The sequence below is a fragment of the Ambystoma mexicanum genome, chromosome 3p (genome assembly GCF_040938575.1).
Source record: "Ambystoma mexicanum isolate Mex_15411 chromosome 3p, UKY_AmexF1_1, whole genome shotgun sequence".
Lineage (NCBI taxonomy): Eukaryota > Metazoa > Chordata > Amphibia > Caudata > Ambystomatidae > Ambystoma > Ambystoma mexicanum.
The window spans coordinates 1,273,891,271-1,273,909,542 of NC_090925.1; positions in this window are offsets into that span (position 1 = coordinate 1,273,891,271).

Here is an 18,272-nt window from a genome sequence, read left to right on the forward strand (position 1 = left end):
GGTTTGACAGAAGAGTGGCGTTGTAGTTCTTTGCGGGTTCCAGTATGTAGTGATCAAAGCGAGTGGCAGAGGTGAGGATTGCTTTGACCGTCGATTTAAAGGTTCAGAAGCGGGGTTCCATTCAATTAGGACCGCCAATACCCCATATGATCTGGCTGTGGTCCTGATCAGTTTTAGATTTTGATCTGACCGTACTCCGATGAGAAGGCCTGCTGAGGGACGGCCTAACAGCCCTTTTACAGCCGGCGAGATCACAATGTCGTACCCATCCATTGAGGGTGTATCCTGGAGCCAAGTTTCTTGCAAACAAAAAATATCAAAATGACCCAGGTCGAGGGTATTGGGGTCAGTCAGATGAGCATGACCTCTGGTATTCCAGGAGGCCAACAACAAGGGTTTTTGACACAGTTGGATGTCGGCTTCTTTTGGTAATTGCTATCTAAGGCGGTGTGAAGATAGAGCCCCCTTTATCCAGTCCCAAGGGCCGGTTTGAGGAGCGGATTTTTTTGGAACTGGCGACGGTGGTAGTTTGAATTGCACACCAGATCTGTGAGTTGCATGGTCTCTTCGTGGAGATTGGTCTCTCCAGCTTAGCTTTCTTTGAGCCGCGCGGGCTCTCTGGTTTGGGGAGTGCCGCGGACGATGTCTGGCTAGGTCTTGCGTGTCTTTAGACCGCTGGTAGGTTTGCGATGGTCCTCGAGGTGGGTCAGGAGAGCCCCCGGCGGAGCTTATGGGACGTTCAGGTGAATCTTGCCGCAGCTTCCGGGATCTTGATGGATAGGAAAAGTGTGCCTTCAGTATGTCTCTTCGATCGGTTTGCCGTTGGGAAGGACTGTGGACACCAGTTCTTCCTTTTTTAGATTGTCGTTCCTGGGTACTGTTCTTAAGGTCCAGAGTCTTTATTTCTGACAGCAGCAGGCCTTGCGCTTTAAGTTCATCGCTGGCTAGGCGGCCTATGTCTTGAGTTGCAGAAGAATAAATGTGCAGGTAAGAATAAATGTGCAGGTATGCTTTGGCTTTATTGTCTCTATGATAAGGCTCAACCCTTTTAAAGTCTTCCGAATTTAGTTTGCTTAGCGAGGGTGTAGCCGATGTAATTTTTAGCACAGTTCTTCTATTCAAGATGATGTACTTATCTTTGCTGGAGATTTGCTCTATTTTAAAAAGGCGCGTAGAATTTCCCCTCATACAGACAGTAAGTTTGTCTGTTACGTTTCTGGCTGTCCGCGTCCCTTGCTGCGGCGACCTGGCTGATTGATTTCTCGCCCTGGGTCTGCTTTGGAAATCCGGCGAGTATCTTGATGGCTCTTCAGTGTGTCAGATCCGCGCCGGTTTATTCAGCTCAGGGGCCTCCCTCGGACTTGAGAGAGGGGCCGCTCTGGAGTTCGAGTTACGGCCAGATGGGGAAGTTGTCAAAGTCTCACGAGAGATTGGTCCTTTCTCGGGAGCGGATTGCACCTTGCCAGGCGACGTTGCCGATAGTAGGCCTGAATTCAAACAGTCTTCTGTCGATCTGGGGGACTGGGTGAGGTCCGTCACAGAGCCTGAGCGCGTGACATTTTCAGCCGTACTTCCGGGAACTCTGGGGTTGGAAGGCAGGCCCTCCCGTGGGGGGCTACGTTGATTTGGTTTGTAGGCTAATGGCATTGATTGATCGATCCCAGCTAATTTCAAGACTTTCTTTCCGTTAATCAGGTGTTGGGTCGGACCCGGGCTGCTTGCCAAGGCCAGATTTAAAGTCGGTGTAGTCATTTGAGGTAATTTTGCTTTATGCAAGAATACTGGAGCAATTTCATTTAGCTGTTTTACCTGAGTCGTCTGTGTAGATTTATGCATTGTCGGTGGTGGTAGAGAGCCTTTTGTTGTTGACGAGGCCACGGACAGGTCCGGAGCTAAGGCTACCACCTCTTTTGTTAAGTGCGGGGTTTCGTACTTCAGGTCGATGGCTGTTATATAGCCTTCCAAGAAGGTTAACTTCGACTGTATACTTGCTAAGATGGCCGTGTTGTCTTTGGAAACGTCGCTTAGCGTTTCGTACAGCTTACAGAAGGGGGCCATGGAGATGGTGATTGCCGACATGATTGTTGTCAGATCTTTTCTGGTGTTGGGTGAGTCTTTCTGAGATGATGAGGAGAAGTCTGATCTTCCACTCACTGTCGAGTCCCTTGCTCCTAGAGCCGCAGGGTTCGCCAGTGAATGCCTGCGCCTGTAATTACCTTCTCCAGGGTCAAGCGTACTGAAGGGCCTTGGAGTTGGGTCCCTTGTTTGGGCCTTAAAATCATCAAGATGTAATGGATGAACCAAGGCGTCTTGGTGCCTCGCAGCAGGCTACGAAGTCATTAAGTGGTTCTTTGCCCAGAGTTGAGGAGACATTTCTCTTTGTGGGCCCACTTTGGGCTGCAACAAGTCAAAGATGTCCGAAAGGGGCTGGTATGAGGCCCTTTTGTTACTTAATGGATCGATCGTTGTGGTAACCGCCGGCCTTGGAAGCGGTGGCGACGGAGCCTTCACCTGAACGTGCTCTGGTAGACTTAAAGAAGAGACCTCCCGCCTTGGCGTGGCTAGCGACAGTGCGTTCGGTTGGACGACTACAGGGACTATTGGGGTCGAGGTGTCCAGATGATCGAGTCCCAGGTCAGACCGCGGGGAGGAATTTGATAGAGGTCCAAGGGACAATGTGGGTGGAGCCGGGACTTGCCCGGCTGGCGTGCCCTGGGGGTTGGCGAGAATGGTAATTTTCCTGGACTTAGAAGCCAGTGGCGTCTCATTCAAAGCTTCAAGGATTTCCGCATCCGAAAGTTCCGAGTCATTGGACAGTTTCCTTTTGCCTTGCGTCTGAAAGAAATTCAGCAAAGCGGTAGACAGAAGTGGAATAGGTAGAGTAGATTTTGTGTGGCTCTTCTTCTTCTGGCCTTGTTGTGGAGCAGCCTTTTTGGTCTGTCTGGAGACTTTTAAAGGAGGAGCTGACAGATAGAGCTGTTTTCCTGTAGTAGCGGCCATAGATTTGGCTGTAGATAGTGTTACTAGGGACTTAGGTGCAGAATTGCCTTTTTTTTAAAAGATTGATCTTTTTTTCTTTTGGTGGGGAGTCAATTTACGGCTGCCCGTGTCTGAGGTTACAGAGCAGGGGTCAGAGTCTGCCTCGCTAAGCTCCTCTAAAAGGGGATTCGAGGAAATTGATTGATTATGCAAGTCTGGGGGCGATGTGTCGAACGCCCTTGTTTCCCCGGTGTCTGAGGTGTTGCCGGGAGGGGCTGACGCCACAACCATCCCGGATGGCGTAAGAGCGTCCAATGCAGGTTGCTGGATTGTCTCATCCGGCGTAGCAGAGACCCCTGGATTCCCTGGGAGCCCTGCACCGACATGGTCGAAGTTGCCCAGAATACCCGCCGCAGCCGGGTGAATCAAGGCCGTGATGGTCTGGGCGGCCGGAATGATGTGTAAACTGGAGATCTGGGCCTGGGCGGGTGGGTTGATGGCCGGGTGGAGTGGCCGCTGTGCGTCTTGTGGCTGCTGAGACAGAGCGGAGACAATTGTACTTTCTTGGAAGTTGGTTGACGGCCGGGCGTCCGGGATGGCATCCGGAGATGAGAGGAGTTGAGAAGCGAATGAAGCTCCAATCGCCGCTGGGCCCACCCCCAGAGCCCCTGACAGGGGCCCTCCAGTCCCCGCACAGGACTGGTCACTCGCCGAGGCGGTACGAGGGCGGGCAATAGCGGGTTCTGTTGCCAAAAACTGACGATGGCCCGGACGGCCTCCAAGTGCTCTGTCTTTGGGATCTTGTGAAGACAGAGAAGTCTGTGATTCCCTGGGCGGGGAAAAAGGAGATACTGCTGACATAGTGTCTTGGACCACCGGGTGGGGTGCTGGTGTTTGCCCGTGGTCATTGCCTCTACCGGGCAGCGGAGATTCTTTGAAGGCCCCTGGATATGAGTGGCCCAGGTTTGATCGAGGCAGCGGGTTACTGGCCGCTGAAGCTCTTGCCAGAGACAGTAACGGGGCGGAACCCGCGGCGCTGCCGGGCACCAACGAAGGCGCCGTCAATAGAGTTTTCTTTGTGCGACTCCTTAGGAGATGCGGATCCAGGTCTTCATCCATCGCGGGTAGGACAGGGGAAGGGAGAGAAGCAAAGGGGGGGGACAGGGAGAGGGTCAGCGAAGGGAAGGGAGAGAGGGGTAGAGCGGGGAGGGGGAGGGGAGGGAGGGAGGGGAAAGCTTGCCGGAGGTGGAGAGGGGATGAGGAAAGCGAGAGGCGGAACGAAGGGAAGGAAAGGGGAAAAAACAAAGTCAGTAGCTTGCCGCCAGGTAGGCTGTGTTCCGCCGACTCCCAGAAACAAGAATCCGGGAGGCTTGAGCCAGGGAGGACAGAAGGGGGCGCAGAGGTGAAACTGCCTACAGTTCGCAGGTTCACAACCGGTGCCAATAGACACAAGGAAACACAAGGGATCTTACCTCTTGGTCCTTGTTGCACGGGATGCCCTTCAGTCCTTGAGGTCCTTGGTGGAGCCGTCAGCCCCCAGCTCCCGGAGCGGACTGGGGCAGACTGGAACTCAGCTCGGAACTCCGCGCGCGCTCCACGCGGCCACAAGCTTTTTAAAGGCCAGTTGGGCTTTTTCTTTCCTTAAAGGTGTACACCGCGTACACAGTGGAAGTAGATCACTGCTACAAAATCACGTCCTCTCACAGCAGAGCTCTGGGACAGACTGGAACTCAGCTCGGAACTCCGCGCGCGCTCCACGCGGCCAGAAGCTTTTTAAAGGCCAGTTGGGCTTTTTCTTTCCTTAAAGGTGTACACCGCGTACACAGTGGAAGTAGATCACTGCTACAAAATCACGTCCTCTCACAGCAGAGCTCTGGGGCAGACTGGAACTCAGCTCGGAACTTCGAAAGATTATTCAGAATGTTTGAACCATTTGAATCCAGTTTTGGCATGCCGCCATTTTGCATAGAGTGACAGGGTCGTTGCAGTCAAGGAGTGAACGTGCAGCTGCTGAAAAGTGAACTGAAAAGTGAACTATGGCTGCCCAACCCATCTAGTGATTCAGGCTCAAAGCCAGCCTGCACAGACCATGAAGATAAAGCCAGGCTGCCGCCAGGCAGCTAATGGGAAGTTGGGAGCCAGGGACTGAGTCCGATCTCGGCCGTGCCAAGCTGCTTTTGTCGGCTCGCTGCTCAAAATGAATAGTTGTGGTGTACGTCGAGAAAGTAAGTTCCTTACTGTGAGCCCTGTAATGCCCATGTGAGTGAAGTCTCTAGGATATGGCATTGCCCACCAAAGACTGGCAGCAAAGGGCCCAAAATCATGATTCTGACTCTAGTACTGTGCATTGGTTCGAGACCGCGATCGGGGAGCAGCATTGCACAGCGGTATTGCAGCATCCAGGGGACGGCCGGGCAGACCAGACGCGTGAAGCGTTTCCAAATCATAGGGTCACCTCCATTGGAATCGATAGGTGTTCATGGACCCTGTTAAGCTTTGCATGAGTCCCACCGATATTACATCTGGCAGCCTTATTTCCCCACATTGACCATTTAAGTAAAAAACTATTAGCCAAACATCTTTGGAGTAAACCTATCACTCATGCTCCCTCTAAACTGAAAGTCTACCAGCGGCAATGCAATTGGTCCCGTATTTCGTAATCGTATAATATTGGACTGGCAAGACGTTTGCCTCTGAATTGTATTGTAACTGGGCCGGTGCAGACCATTAACTAAACGGTGGAGCAAAGTATTTGGTGATTAGTTCTTATCCCGTTTCTGTAACCAGCGACCCTTTGTGGCAGGGTTTATGCTGGAATACAGCTGGCGCAGTGTCAAGATTGCTGACCACGCTTGTTGCGCATATATTTCATCATTTGCTGTTATTTGGCTTCAGGAAACCTGGTCACTAATGAAACCTTATTTGCCTGGCTATGTTACTTGCTTTACTGCTGCCACCCACTTAGAGGCCGGGCCAAGAATGGTTTGGCCAGTTTTGGATTTATTAAAATGAATGGCCCTTTTAAATTCCGTCCTTGATCCACAGATAATAGTCGAATGCAGACACATGATTTGCTAGGCGGAGCTGCTGGCTGCCTATTTACTCTTCATAACAATGGCAATGGACCTAATACTAGCTCTTCTTGTTTGTCTTAGTTGGATAATGTATATACTCCGTTCACAACTTCTAGGGTATACCAACCACATAACCACATACAAATTACTTCCTGGTTACAGCTGGCTATTTGAATGCTCATGTTGGCTCTCAAATACTAACAATAATGGTGTGTTATTTATTTACCGCTTTCGCTAAGTGCTTTGCAGAGAACATATTTACATACGATATCACGCAACCGAAGTTGGTACTCATTTATCGACCTCGAAAGGACCAGCCGGCTTTGCCGGGATTCAAACCTGTGAACTGCACATCATACACAGATTGCAGCAGGGAGCACTCAACCTGCTGAGCTATCTTACCGGCACTACCCACTGACCTATCTTACCGGCACTAGATGACTCCACCAATTCATTAAATCTAGATTTTAATGAGATGGAGGCTTGGAAAAGAACTTTAATGCAAATACAATTATGCCATGTAACCAACCAGGGTGGCATACTCCTCGATACTCCAAACCTTTGTATAATTAACGGTCGTGCCGTGTACCATCTGATACCCCAGTAAGCGGCACATTTATACGTGCCAACCTGGGGCCAATTGATTATGCGCTGTGGTGACCAAGCCACTGATGGCGAGTGTCCAATCTAACAGTGACTTTAAGGGACAATTCTAATGATACTTTACGAATAGTATTCCCTGTGGATGTGGTAAGCACAAATAATGTAGGGTTACAAACATTAAAAATAAATAAAATATAACACTAACCCAGAATAATTGCTTTGTTCTATATAATTTTCTGAAACCATAATTTTGTTGTGGTCTGTTTTGTCTGTGTATCTGTGCGCTCTGAGGCCCACGGGCGTGTAGCGCATTACAAAAAATTTAAATAAAATGAATAAATAAATGGTCGGAAGAGTGAGCAGAACGGACATTGTATGTTGTAGCCAAAAGTAAGAAAGATAAGAACGTTTTGTCTTGCTGATGTGATTATAATTAAATTATTAAAGATTTTAACTCTTTAAATAAATCTATCACACACCCCTTGCTCGCCAACTAGGACGTCTCTCCCATTTCTTCGAGTAACAGACTTATCATCAACACCACTGAATTGCACCGGTTGAATCCCAGCCCAGACGCATCTATACCGCTCAAAGGAGCTTTAATCAATGGCAGGTCTTTAATGGCTCGTGCCGTCGACATTGGTGATCTCATCATCTCAAACAACTTTGATTTATTAGCCATTACAGAAACCTAGCTGCATGCTGCATCAGGTCCTCCCCTCTCCCTTGCCATCCCTGACAGTTACTCTATCTTTAGGAAAGATAGATTGGACGCCAAGAAGGGGGGGGGAGGGGCGTCATCGCGAAACAACGTTCTGTGTATCGAGAAATGAATAACCAAGTCTTCCAGACCGGGGAACTGTTGTCAATTAAAATGACCCTCTCCCACACTGCTACCCTAACTCTTCATCTCATTTACAGAACTCCAGGTGCTTTACTGTAATTCGAAGAGGATATATCACATCTCCTCTCACTGGAAACCAAGCCCTCCTCCAGAATTGTCCTTATGGGTGATGTAAACCTAGTCCTCAACGATGCAAACGCGTTTTCCCTAGCCAATGCTATTGAAGCCTTGGGCTTCACCCAATGCATTTCTTGCCCCACTCATGACAAAATCTGCACGCTAAATTGGCTGTCAGACTTTAACTGCAACATCAATATCTCATCCAATGTGCCTTGCCCATGGTCAGACCACAATGTTATGTCCTTCACCATTCCTATGAGTAATCAATGCCCAACCACACTACTACCATTACGGGCTAGCTTCACAGGAAATGCCTGTTACAGTACACCAGTCAGCATGCTCCCGCTGCGGGAGCCTCTCCCAGCCTACCACCCTATAATCAATGACGCAACCATTATGGTAGAACTATTCAATCAATCAATTTTACTTGCTATTGAAAAGGTGGCACCTATGAAAAAACGGAAATCCAAGCCATTAGCTTACATGAATACTTGGCACGCCCCTAATCTCAAAGCCCTTCGCTCCACCAAGCGACTGCCGAGACTACTTGGAAAAAGCATACATCAATCTCTAATAAAGAACACCTTAACTCTTTGTCCAAAACTTATGAACAGGTCACACTCCTAGCCAAAAACTCAACTTACAATGATTGAATAGAAAAAGCGAACAAAGGCCCCTGGGAGCTCTTTGCCATCCTGCAGGAACTTGAATCACCAGTTCCACCAAGACCTCACTGGGTGCTCCAATATGCAAAATGCCTTACTGGCCAAAATCGCAGCACTACAAATAAAAATCCTTTAGAAGAAAAGTAAACTAATGTCCACCAAGACACCACCAGTGCCTACACCTTCAACGTCTCCCAACTCAGCAGTAACTAAAATCATCAAAGGCCTGAAACCATCCAAATGTGAAGGTCACATTGCCCAGCATCAGTCATTAAAGACTGCACGTCAGGGCATCCTATTAATCTCATCACTCATTACCGCCTCATTCTCCTCCGGTAGCGTACCAGACAACTTAAAAGAGGCCTCGGTCCTTCCACTCCTCAAGAAGCCTACCTTAGACCCCAACATTCCCGCCAACTACCACCCCATCACAACGGTCCCATTCCCACTCAAAATACTGGACAGAGCAGCATACTTACAGATCCAAACGTATCTTGAAGCCAATAATCTTCTTGCACTGCGCCAATCCAGATTCCGTCCAGGTCACGGAACGGAATCAGCACTCCTATAGATAAAAATCCAAATGGATGAGTTTAAAGACAATGGTAAACTTGCTCTCCATCTCCTGCTTGATCTCTCAGCTGCATTTGATTTGGTGGATCATAAAATGATTTGCCAGCACCTTTTATCAGCAGCCCATTTCTCCACTAAAGCAACAGCCAGGATCCCGTTCTTTCTCGAAACACAATTCTGTTGTATAAAGCGCCTTACAAATGGACAACAAAATAAATAAAATTAAATAATCAGAACTATGAGGGTCTTCTCCCCTTCAGCGCCAGTCACCTGCAGAGCCCCCCAAAGCACCTGTGTCTCCCCCACGCTATACAATATCTTTGTATTTGAATTTTGTTTATTTATATAGCGCGCCGGGCCCAAATGCATCTGGGCACATATCTTGTGTAACAGAGATAACAATTACATACAAGGAAATGGATCGCTCTACCAGATTACAGACAACATGCAGGTAGAACTACAGTATGGCATGTACAGATATAATATAATATACAATATAGCATGTACAGGCAGAAAAAGATATACAAGAGGTTGCGCTAGAATGTACAGGCATGAAAAATATAGGAGGTTCACAGGAAGATAAACTGTCTCAGTACAATGAGGAATACAAGAGATATATACAATGAAGAATACAAGAGTCATATACACGTAGAATATACAAGAGGAGTACAGAGGGCAATCACAGTGCAGGACAGAGGGGCAGTGTCTTTAATACAGTGCCAGATATCTCATATGTTTTGGGCTGAGAGACAACATTTGGTTTTGCTCTTGAAGGATTGGAAGGAGGGCTCAGCTCTGATAGAATTAGGTAAGGTATTCCAAAGTTTAGAGGCCAAGACCGGGAAGCTCACACCGCCAGCCTTTTGAAGCTTGAATCTCGGATGGGATAGACTGTGGGCTTGGGCAGCTCTCATAGGTCAAGTGGAGGTGTGAGGTGTGAGTTGGTTGGCTAAGTAAATAGGGGCCTGGTTGGTCAGGCACTTGTGAGTCAGGGCAAGAGTTTTCAAGGAGAGTCTATGCTTAACTGGAAGCCAGTGTAGATCACATCTGTGGTCAGAGATGTGCTGATTTCTAGGTATGTTTAGGGCCGGTCTGATGGCATTGTTCTGAATGACTTGCAGTTTGTTAAGGTTGGTTTGACTAGTCCCTAGATAAAGGGCGCTACAGTAGTCTCTCTTGGACATGACACGTGTTCTAGCCAGGATGGTGCAATTGGCACTAGTCAGGAATGGTCTACAGGCAGTAATAAGTTAGCATGTATAAGCAGAAGCTGAGCTGACAGCATTGGTTTGTCTAGACAGTGATAGTGTGGAGTCAAGGTAGATTCCTAGGGTTTGGTATCCTTAGAAACCTTAATGACGTTGCCATCAATGATGAACGACTTGAAGGAAGGGTCAAGTTTATTAAGACGTTGATGGGAACCCAGGTTGAGGAGTTCCATCTTGTCGTCATTGAGGCTTTGTCATCTTCACAAAGCCTCTCTTTGACCTCCTTGACACCTTGGGTATCTCCTATACTAACTATGCAGATGATACCCAAATCCTCCTACCCATCTCAGGTTCCTACGACAGGGACTCCAACTCACTGGGAAAAGTCTATTCAACCATTCAGGCGTGGATGGCTTTGCACTCTATATGCCTAAATGACGATAAGACCGAGTTGCTCCTTATTGGATCACAAATACTCTTAAACAAACTTGATGGTGAATACAAGTCTTACATCATTAACAGTATTACCATCCAAGTATCCAAAGAAGACGAAAAACACTGGGGGTTTACCTGGACTCCTCCCTCTCACAAACCAGACAGCTAAACGCAATTCCCTCGTCCATGGCCTACACGACCAGACTCATCAACGCCTGCAGACTCTTCCTCACCACTGATAGTTGCCCTTATAGTCTCTAGATTAGACTACTGTAATGCCCTCTTTGCAGGATTTACCACCTGTAACATCGAAAAATAACAGATCATACAAAACACACTAAGAGCAGCCGTGAATATCCCAAACAAAGACTATATTTCACCAGCCAGAAGAAGTGTTCACTGGTTGCCGATCCGTGAGCGCATTCTGTTTAAAACTCTCGCTCTAACGCATAAATGCCTATGAAATACTGCACCTAGATACCTGTCAAGAAAATGTACTAGAACCCAATCCAACATACCCACCCAGGCTTCCCACTTGCACCTCCTCACCATGCCAACCCGAGATACAAATTGGAAAGAGCAGGGGTTCATAGCTTTACAGTAGTGGCTGCAAAACATTGGAATGCCCTCCCACTATCTCCAAGAGCGGAAACGTCATTTTGGACCTTTGGAAAATGCCTCGAAATGAGTGTCTTCTCACAAGACCTATAACACACTTCCAACCTTAATCACAGCATAGCAAGTTTTTATGGGTCTGAAGTCTTAAAGCGCTCATTTCGTGAATTGTATGTCTGTACCATGTCTATCTGGTCCACTAAACTGTGCTTACTGTAACCAGCGCATTGATGCCTTTGGGTTTGGTGCGCTCTACAAATGACAAAATAAATAAATACATAAATAAATAAAAGAATCCTTGACTTGTAAGACAAACTGGAATGGCAATGTATGCAAAGCATTTGTGGTTTGATAAGAATTGTAAACATTCTAAATGGGAACAATTGCCTGTGTTGATGGATAGTTCCTCAATTCCAACTATGCTATTGTGCAGGCAAATTATAGAGGAAACATGGACACATCGGAAGAAATGTACAACTATAGCAATGACAAAAGTGCAATATCTTTCTGGAGGATGATTGCTTATGGATCAATAGATGACCAGATTAATGAGGCATTGACTAGCAATACAGACATTTTAATCTGGTTTAATCATTGTTCTAATCCCTATAAAACAAATTAAATCCAGAGGACACCTCCTTTTACATCTCCAAGTCTCATACACCTAGATGAGGAACTGACCATACAAACAGTCTAAGGTTTTATATGGTCCCTTAAAGTTCTTGGCCCAGATGAGGTACCAGGTGACCTTTATACGGCTAACATCGACTGATGGGCCCCAGTGTTGTTGAATGTCCCCAGTTTTAGATCACCTAGCAAGCAAGTGCAAGATGCTTGACCAGTTAATTCAATGATTTATATTTTTGAAAAGGGTTTATCATTCAGACCCTGCTTGTCATCTCCCAATTGCCTTAAGCGTTATATCACTTAAACTGCTTGCCAAATGCATACATTGCAAACTCCAAACGGGTAGATAACCATCATATATTAACAATTGTCCGCTGGGATTTCGTACCTTATTGGGTACCATGGAAAACTATTTGAATCCTACCTAGTTAATTAATACATTTTACATGATTACTGGTGACAACATATGTTTAGCATTTTTGGATTTGAACAGTGCCTTTGACAGGATTATGTTATGGCACAGACAGGAGCAGCTTGGACATGTTCACTTTTCCTACATGCAGAAACCAATCAGTTTTGAGCCATGTGGATTCTGCTAATAAGTTTCATTCAGGTATTCCGAGGAGTGTATTGCAATAGTCCCAGTGACTAGTAAGTAACCGCGCACTTGCCAGCAGTATGAAAAGATACATCCCACAGAGCCAACTGCTAGTACAATAGTATCCTGGCAAATGGCCTGGACCTTTATAAACTGTAACATCAAAGCATTTATTCTGAGATCGCAGGTGGACAAGGTTTCCAAAAGGGAGAGGCGGTGTGCGGAAAGGTAACTTCTTGGTAGCCAGACTTCCTCCATCTTTAGAGTTCATCCAGGCTAAGTTGTCATTCAGGCTTTGTGGATGTGCGGTCTGACAGATTTCAGTTTAGATATAACTGCTTTCGAGTGTTAGAATAAGGAGGTATGCTTTCAATTTTCAAAAAAACAATCCATTCCAGGTAGGTGAAAATGGTTGTAAAAAGGAGTGGAGCCGTTAGCAGTTCAAAAATAAAAGTAGTAGAACACTGTTCCTCCTATTTCCCAATCAAATCGGCCTCTGGCGCTTTCTATCAAAATGAAGATGTGTGACGCTAATTTCTTAAGTGCAAGTGTGCGTTGAAATGTCCCAGGGCGTCATTGGTGGACAGCTCTGGCCAGAGACCTCCGGCGGTGACTATTGATTGCTTGAATCCTGCTAAGCAGTACTATATTTTAATTTCAAAACTACAGAGACACACATATTTTTTTAATTGCGGTTTTTGGTTTTGAGAAAATACAAATACATTTAAAAAAGTGATGGCCTCCTATTTAATTTATTTCCTCTGAACCCTGGGTTGGGTTTTGGTTCACAGCAACTCCCCCCACCACACATTCTATTGCTGTCCCTTTGTTACAATGGGCACCACCGTCGGGATTCTTTTTCATTTCATATCTTACCTCTAAAATGTGAATTTGATGTGTCTGTTTGGGGTGGTGTTGAGGGCGACTGCCATTTTAAGGCAGCCCCCTGTAAGGGAAGCGTCACTGAAGGAAGTGACGTCGGCAGGGGAGTTGCTAGGTCTGGAAAAGACCCGGGGCTAAGCTGATGTCGGAACTGTCGGGACTGGGGGCTAGCTAGTCTTTTGGCTGTAGCTCTTGAGATTCTATCCGGGGCTACAACCAAAAGATCAGGGGCTATAGCCCCCTTAGCCCCCCCCTAGCAACGCCCCTGGATGTCGGGCTGTGGGTTGAGAGGTCCGGGACTTGGAGGAGTGCCTGCCTACATTTCAATAAAGAAGGTTGTTAAACTACTGCTGGTGTTCTGTTATTATTTACGGCCCCTCCAGGCCTCAACATTTGGCAACGAGGCTTTTCCACCAGCGGTGGTCCTCCTCCTCCATTACACGCATCGGTGATCCCACTGCGTGCATCTGAGCCCAGATACTAGTGATCCCACTAGCCTAAGGTCCTCCAGCCTCCTCCAGCCGGCGACGCACCTGGACTCCTCCTCCTCGAAACACATGCGACTCCATGCCCTGATCCACTGGCTGCAAGCAACCCGGCGATCCCGCTGTAAAAGACACAGACAACCCTGCTAGTGCCTGCACAAAGCTCCACACCTCCTAAAACCAATGAACATGCCCTCGCGGGGCCCGCCAGTGAAAATAGAAAAAAAAGAAAACATTTTTTCTTCCCTCTCCTTCCTATGCAGGTTTTGCTCCTCCTCTTCCCAGTACTCCCTGAGGGACCTACAGTGAAAACAGAAAAAAAAACATTTTTTTCTTCCCTCTCCTTTCTATACTGATCTTGCTCCTCCTCGTCCCAGTACTTCCTGAGGGACCTACAGAAACTTAGAGAAGGACTCCTACCATCGGCAAGCTCCAAATTCCCTCAAAGGAAAGATGTGGGGTGTCCCTACCGCCAAGCCCTGCCTGAAGAAGCGCAACTAGGACCGACGCCACACCCGCCATCCAGACTACATTAGCGGTACCACCAGATATAGCAAACCAGGGCCATCAAGTGCTACGTGAGACAAAAAAGACCAAAGATGAGCACATCGGCTGACCAAGCAACCTCCAGCTCTCAACCAGCACCAACTATTACGAGGTCCACCGCCACAGCATGGCGCATGGCTCCTCCTTTCTCCATGACCCCACAAGGTGACAAAGGTGCAAGGTGGGTGGAATGGCTTGAGGATTTCAACAATTTCATAGATGCCGCAGGGGAAGAAACCTCCCCGCGCTTACGCAGCATGTTTATCAACACGGCGGGCACTGAAATAAAGACATTAATCAAAACTATTCCACCAGCAGAAATCACTGACTTTGCAAGTCTCATCACTGCTCTGAACAAACACCTTGTCATTGCCCCCAACAGGGACTATGAATTATATGTTTTCAACCAGTACACACAGCGCAATGACGAAACGGTGGACAAATTCTTCACGAGGCTGCCAATTTGATGCATTCTCACTGGATGAGGCGATTCGACTCTGAGTAATTGAAGGGTGCGTGTCAACAGCACTTCAGAAACAACTACTAAAAAAACCTGTCACCATTGAAGAAGTGAGTGAAATGGCAAGAATGCTCGAGAGAGTGGAGAAACAAGCCACACACATGACGAGCAATGCAGCCAACAAACAGGACAAAAGTGACATCATTGCAGCAATCCATGCAGGCAACCTCAAGGGCAACGACAGAAACAACTCGTTTACCCCACCCATACAAAGACAATGTTACAGGTGTGGGATGGCATTTCCACATGCCGGGTCGTGCCCTGCTCTTTCTCAGAAATGTGGCAACTGCTGCAGGGAAGGACACTTTCAATCCGTATGCAGAGAAGGGAAACCATTTCCCACACCACGCACAGGTCCTGCTCCGCCGTATAGAACCGTCCAAAGAACATTTCCGAATCTGGCTCACCTGCCACGCCGCTACCAGCACGGGCCGAGAAGATACGTGCGAGTGGTGGAAGAAATATACCCGGAGGACGACAATCCAGAATATGTGACACACAAACCCAAAGTGCAACTGCGTGATGAGTATGACGGCCCACCGCCAGGGCCGCAAAGAGAAGGAAACTTTGAATTTGATGGTGAACACTATGATCTGTATGCCCAAGATGAATTTGTAAATCTCATTATGGATGAAGAGGGGGCACAGGAGGCACCCAGAATACAAATAGACATCTGCAACAAACAATGTTACTTCCTGATCGATTCGGGAGCCACGGTTAACATAATGGGTGAGAAAGAATTCCAATTACTCCACAGCAAACCCACACTCACCCCAACAACCTCCAAGATTTATCAAAGGGATGCGGCCGCCCCTTTGCACAGTGTAGGCTCTTTCAGGAGATGGCACGTTTGGTGACAAGTCGGCCAACACCGTCATTCATGTCATTAGGAGCCCCACAAAAGGGCGATGTCTACTAAGTTACAAAACAGTGTCATGTTTGGGATTATCAGTCCAAGACAGTGACGTAATTGAGTCGTCGGAGCCTCAGATCAGAATACAAGGGCAAGTGTGCAACATCAACCTGGAAACCCCCGTCACAAAGGAGGTAATTGCCAAAGAATTTCCACAACTGTGTCAAGGCATAGGCAAAATGAAGGGCCCACCGATAAGACTGCCCATAAACCCTTCAATCCGTCCAGTCCCACAACACCCGCGCAGGGGCAGGTTCCACCTACAAGAGGCAGTCTCAAAGGAACTGAACCAACTGTTACGTGACGACATCATTGAACCGGCCACCGGTCCTACTCCATGGGTTTCCACCTTGTAATTGTCCCAAAAGAAGGTGGACGGCAAAGGCTGTGTGTGGACATGCGCACAGCTAATATGGCCATACAGCGAGAGCGTCATCCGGGCCCAAAAATCGAGGACATGATTGTACAATGGAACAAAGCTGTACTCTTTTCCAAGCTGGACCTACATCAAGGGTACCAGCAGCTTGTGCTTCACCCCAAGTCCCGACCGATCACCACGTTTGCATCGCATGATGGGCTATTCCGATATAAGCGGTTGAACTTTGGGATCTCCTCGGCCACGGAAATTTTTCATGAAACTATTCGACAAGTCATATGACCCATAAAAGGAACTCTAAACTATAGCGACGACATCCTAGTCTTTGGAAAGTCGCGCAGTGAACACGCTGAAGCTCTCTGTATTAGATGGGGTTCTCAAACCACACTCCACCTCAGCTCCAATGGCCGACAGCTCAGTCTTAATACTTCAAATGTTAGAAATACTTCAACTGTTAGAAATTAGATTGGCAACATTCTGCCCATAACAGAGCATATTCCTTTAGCAGGATTAGTCAGCCATATCGTATCTCGCATTTAGGCAGATTGTGTTAGCCATATCTCGCATTTAGGCAAATCGTTTAGTTAACCGTTGTACTCCCAGTTACGCATTTCCCCCACTATCTAGGTTGCCAAATCTTGTTGTTTACTGCATTTAGTGTTGGGCCCCCATTTTAGGCGTTTCTCCTGTATCCAGGTTTCCCAAATCTGTGTTACTGCAATTCCTCTCTACTGTGATACCCCCATTTCGGTGTTTCTCCCTCAACCCAGGTGTCCCAAATCTAGGTGATACTGCATTTACTGTTCACTGTTGTAACCCCATTTTAGGCGTTTTTCCCGCTATCCAGGTGTCCCAAATCTTCTTGTTACTGCATCTATTTTTGTGTCCCCATTTTAGGCATTTCTCCTGTATCCAAGTGTCCCAAATCTTGTTGTTACTGCATTTATGTCTATGTCTATGTATTACTAAAGTGCCAACGCCCTTAGGTATCCAGGCTCTACATTAAACAGGAGACAACACAGAAGACGACCAGAAAAGAAGACAGTAAGAGGGCTAGCTAGGCAAATAATCTGGTTTTCAGAAGTTTCCTGAAGGTGAGATTTTTTTTTCTTTACGTAGAAGCTCTGGGAGCTCATTCCAGGCCTGTGCGATCAAGATAGGAAAAGACTGTCCATTCCCCCAAGTTCTTTTGAGTGGGTGGACAATTAGATTGTGTGCACCAGAGGATCTCAGGCATCTAGCTGGCTTGTAAAGCTCAAATTTCTCCTTCAGATCGCATCGAGCAGTGCCAAACAGACACTTGTGGCCAAGCCTGAATATCCTAAACTGTACTCTGGCTACCACAGGGAGCCAATGAAGTTCCCTGCGGGCCTCAGATACCGGGTCTCTATGTGCAATGGTATGCATTATGCGTACTGCATTGTTTTGAAGCCTTTGAAGCTTATTTATACATTCCTTGCTTGCTCCTCCAAGCAGTGAGTTGCAGTAATCGAGCCGCAGTAAGATGATAGCTCGAACCAACATTTCACGATTTGGCCTGGTGACCAAAGGGCAGATCTCACTCAGAACTCTTAAATAGTAGTTGGAGTTTTTAGCTATATAATTAACATGAGTGTCCGCATTAAGTGAAACCTCCATGAATGTACCAAGGGTTTTGACCTTATTGGGCACAGGAATGCAGCCTCCTTCGATGTAGAAGCTCTTATATTCGTGACTTAGGCCGTCGCGGGCATGGTTAGACCCATACACCATGAGCTCAGTTTTAGTGGTATTTAAACAAAGCCAGTTGGAGGACATCCAACCTTTAATGAGCGTATAGGTCTTATTTAGCTTTTCCTGGTCAGTTGCATAATTCCCCACTCAGTTCCACAGAGAGCGGAAAGTCATCTGCATGATTAGCGAAGAATAACCCCAATCTCTGAATTTCATCACATAGTGGTTTCATTTGAATGTTAAAGAGAGATGGGGACAAACAAGCCCCCTGTGGAACACCACACAGGATAGGTGCAAGGTCGGAAGAAACATCCCCCCAGCAGACTCTGGAGTTACGGCCACAGAGGAAGGATTCTATCCATGCTGCAGATTTCACTGACAAACAACCTATGTCAGTCAGCCTATGCAGCAGCCTTTTGTTGTCAAGGAGGTCAAAAGCTGCTGATAGATCTAAAAGAATCAGCAGTCCCAAGCCACTCCTTTCTAAGGCCGAAAG